Source organism: Eleutherodactylus coqui, chromosome 1, assembly GCF_035609145.1.
Source record: "Eleutherodactylus coqui strain aEleCoq1 chromosome 1, aEleCoq1.hap1, whole genome shotgun sequence".
Classification (NCBI taxonomy): Eukaryota; Metazoa; Chordata; class Amphibia; order Anura; family Eleutherodactylidae; genus Eleutherodactylus; species Eleutherodactylus coqui.
Genome location: NC_089837.1, coordinates 443329273 through 443333981, shown reverse-complemented (window position 1 = coordinate 443333981; position 4709 = coordinate 443329273).

Sequence of the window (4709 nt, the reverse complement as noted above, 5' to 3'; positions counted from 1 at the left end):
AACATGAACATAAAGAATGGACCCTAATGAAGATAGATACTCATTTGCTACTTCTGCATATACATAATGTGATATATGCTAATGTACATAAGTAGATGTATATTAAAAGTCTGCGCTGAGGGTTTTCTCATAGCTGGAAGTTTATAATTCGAGTGTGTGTTTATTCAGCAAATATTAATATAGTATGTGTTGCTTTCTAATTAAACAGGTTATACAGGATTTCACGTGTAGCTTCATCAGCCCATTTATCATCTCAAGAACATTGATGCTAGTGAACAACTCCATATAATTAGTCCATTAATATTTTGCTTCTAAACCATATTGAACATTTTAACACTAATTGCTTATTCAAATTAGTGGTTGTGAAGGCCAACTCATCAACTTTTTCACGAGGCCCAGTGAGTTTTGTCAACCATCTCTTATGGCCATCAGTGTCTCTTACCTGCCCCTGTTGTTGGGTATGACTGGTATCATGCTCCACCTGTCACCTACGGCAGATGTCGCATCTTCTTTGTAGCATCTTTGTCACTTAACTGCCAGCATGTGCAACCAGCCTTCCAGTCTCCAGACAATCTGAATAAGCTCCATTCTATGTAAGGCATCCTCCACCACTGGACAATCTGATCTTCTGGTTTTGATTTGACCCATGCTTATCCTACTTGGCTTTCCTGTCTTTTTCTTTCCTGACTTCGGCTAGTTTGTTTACCACAGTTCTGTCTGTTACTTGCCCAGACCCTTGGCCTTCTTCTCGACTTTGCAAGAAATCTGCTAGTCCCAATCTTGACTCTGTTCCTCGACTACAACTCTGTCTATATTCTCTAGTACTGCGCTTCTCAAGAATCTCTGACAATTCTGACCTTGGCTTTCTTTTTTGACTATGGCTCTGTCTACACCATCTGGTACCGCATTACGGTGTTCCTGACCGAGTTGGGTCAGCTGCTATTGTGCCATAGATATAAGTGATGTCCACGTCAGCATTCTAAGGTTACAAGATTTATTTCAGGTCAGATATACACAAGGCATTGTTTCAGCCCAGCAATTGAGCCTTTCTCAAGCAGTGTGCAAAGGCAAAAGTGCATTCTTGTATAGAAAGTTGCACAATTAGGCCGTATCCGTAGAAGCGTTTTTACACAGCTAATTTAGCCGCGATAACGAATTGCGACCATGTGAAGCATTGGATTCAAATGCATTCATTTACATGGGCGATTATTAGCCGCGTAAAAACGTCTGGCCGAGATCAGATGGTGCCTTCCATAGACTTCTATAGGGCCTCCCGGCAAAGGGAGGGAGAGGGAGTTTAGCAGCGGCTAGTGCTACTAAACAATGTCTGCTGGCACTATTGAGCCATTAGAAGGAATTTAGAAGATTTCACCCGGCCAAAGGAATTCCGGGCTGTGGCGTATATACGCATGTCCCCGGTCATGTGAATGGGCGAGAAAACACGAGATTTAGCTACGACTTGGTCGTAGCCCTACATCGCTCATGCGATTTTTCAATCGCGATGTGGCCAGCCATACTATAGTCTATCTCACAAAGAGAATGCAGTCGATAGTAGCAGCATTACGTGTATCACTTCTCTCTTTGTAGTTGGGGAATTGACCAAGTCGATCAGATGACTGTCTCTGTTGACCAGAGTGGTGTTGGCTATCCACTCCATTAAATGGCGGAGTAATAAATTCAATGATGCTGCTATCGGCTGCCTTGTCTTCATGAAGCAGACTATAGTTGATAACTGGAGATGAGCGAGCGTACTCGCTAAGGCAAATTACTCGAGCGAGTATTGCCTTTTGCGAGTACCTGCCCACTCGTCTCAAAAGATTCGGGTGCCAGCAGGGGTGAGCGGTGAGTTGCGGGAGTGAGCAGAGGGTAGCGGGGGGGAGAGAGAGATCTTCCCCCCCATTCCTCCCCGCTCTCCCCCGCCGCTCCCTCCCCCCCCCCGCCGGCACCCGAATCTTTTGAGACAAGCGGGCAGGTATTCGCAAAAGGCAATACTCGCTCGAGTAATTTGCCTTAGCAAGTACACTTGCTCATCTCTATTGATAACCAATCATTTAATGGTACTACTGAATTTCATAATGCATTACACCCAGAGAAACACCCAGTAATATGACAAACACCCAGTAATATGACTATAAAATCATATTCATGCAGTGCTTGACTCAGGAATTTTCGCACTCTCATTGAAATAAATGGAGCACCGTGCGCCTGCCTTACCTGTGCTTCCTGCACTGTCCAACCTGCACTTCCTTAATTTGGGGAATGACCAGAGCCCCGTTCTCAATCAGTGGGGGTCTCATGGATAGGGGAAAGCTTGTTGGAACCGGAATACCCCTTTAAGTAATACATTAGTTAAAGGAGATGTCCCGCGCCGAAACGGGTTTTTTTTTTTTTTAAACCCCCCCCCCGTTCGGCGCGAGACAACCCCGATGCAGGGGTTAAAAAACCCACCCGCACAGCGCTTACCTGAATCCCGGCGGTCCGGCGTCTTCATACTCACCTGCTGAAGATGGCCGCCGGGATCCTCTGTCTTCATGGACCGCAGGGCTTCTGTGCGGTCCATTGCCGATTCCAGCCTCCTGATTGGCTGGAATCGGCACGTGACGGGGCGGAGCTACACGGAGCTACACGGAGCCCCATAGAGAAGAGGAGAAGACCCGGACTGCGCAAGCGCGGCTAATTTGGCCATCGGAGGCCGAAAATTAGTCGGCACCATGGAGACGAGGACGCTAGCAACGGAGCAGGTAAGTATAAAACTTTTTATAACTTCTGTATGGCTCATAATTAATGCACAATGTATATTACAAAGTGCATTATTATGGCCATACAGAAGTGTATAGACCCACTTGCTGCCTCGGGACATCTCCTTTAAAGTCGATATTGGACTAATTTGTAATACACAACAAACTTACTTAGTCCCATGCAGAACTAGTAACTTTCTATGTTTAAATTGCTCTAGCTACAATAATGTGATGAGGAGCTATACTTTCAAACATCCACATTCTGATGAGATTGTTGCTGGGCCGAAATGTTGCTTTGTCTGACCTGAAATACATCTTGCACTTTCAAATACTGATGTCTACATTCCTTATTTCTATGAATTTATGAACAAAATTGGACTAATCAGGCCTGCTGCATTTTCCTATTTTTGGGCATGTTGTACTGTTCTCAAGTCCTTTTCACGAGCTGTTTCTATACCCAGACTATTTCTAGGGGAGTGGTCTGGGGTTCTCCGTAGCAAAGACCAGATCTTGATTGGTGGGGTTAAAAGGTAGAAGGTTCCTGAGATGCAGCTCTCACATGTAGCCCAAAGTCAAATCAGTTAGAGGACCAGTAGAATCATGTCCACTGTTTGATATCATCTCCCTATGATTTGTTGTATAAACTGCATATACAATATATTTGTGTGATTTTTCTTATTCTGAAGAAAAGTTAAATAAAATATATATTAGATCTTGTGGAACTGCCCAAAGAGTAACAAATTTTAGATCTAGAGATGAGCGAGCATACTCGCTAAGGGCAATTACTCGAGCGAGCATTGTCCTTAGCGAGTACCTGCCCGCTGGGAAGAAAAAATTCTGGTGCCGGCGGGGGGCAGGGGAGAGCAGGGGGGAATGGAGAGGAGATCTCTCTCTCCCTCTCTCCCCCCTGCTAACTCCCGCAACTCACCGCTCACCTGCTCCGGCACCCGAATCTTTTCTTCCCAGCGGGCAGGTACTCGCTAAGGACAATGCTCGCTCGAGTAATTGCCCTTAGTGAGTATCCTCGCTCATCTCTAGTTAGATCCCTTTTTTCATGGCATCTACTCTACTAAGAGGCCTATATCTTCATCCGGAATTTGACCTAAGAAGAATTGACTTACAATTTAACTCCCTTTTAGTCACATTAAAATTGGGAAAACCCTCCTGAAAATGTCTCAAATAACTGTACTTGGAATGCAACTCAGCTGCCTTAAAATGATTTTAGTAACTAGTTAAAATTAAACTAGATTGGGGCAAATGTATGATACGTGATGTAAGTGACTTTTTGACCGCTATGTGCTCAGATTACATTTACTTTAACTGCAGATTTTCCATTCTGCTTCTAACTTCTACTTGTCTTCCAGTTTCCAGTGACACTTCCTATTGTGATAAAAATATGACATGTCTTGCTTTATAAATAAATACCTGTGAAACCTGACTTTTCTATTTCAGGGACATTTGTGAACCAGTGTCAAACTGTCAGTATGCCTGACTTCTCAATAACTTTTGGCCTTTTGAATCAGCTTTACTGTAGATGGGCTTCAAGCAGCTACCTGAGATGTGAAAAAAAATCTAAAAGCCCCTAAAGATGTGATAAAACAGAAAAAAGCATTACTCATGTTTTCTCTGTCCCAGCTGTCCAATACTGATGGTCCAGTGGTCCTTCAATGGTTTCTATTTACAAGCAGGTAGCAATGATATTTCATACTGTTCATGACCACTGTAGCCAATCGGTGGCCTCAACTCCTGGTATCATGGCTCCCATCGCTGAGTGGTAATGCAGAAGTAGGGCACTACTGAGGCCACTGATTGGCTGCAGTGGTCACATGCCATCTGCTTGTAGACAAAAACTGGGCCGACCACAAGAGTGAGCACTGGAACGCAAAAAGTGAATAGTATATGTTTTTTAAATCTTTTATCGCATTTGCTGGGGTTTTTATATAAAATGAGGTCATTCTGTATTTCAATTAT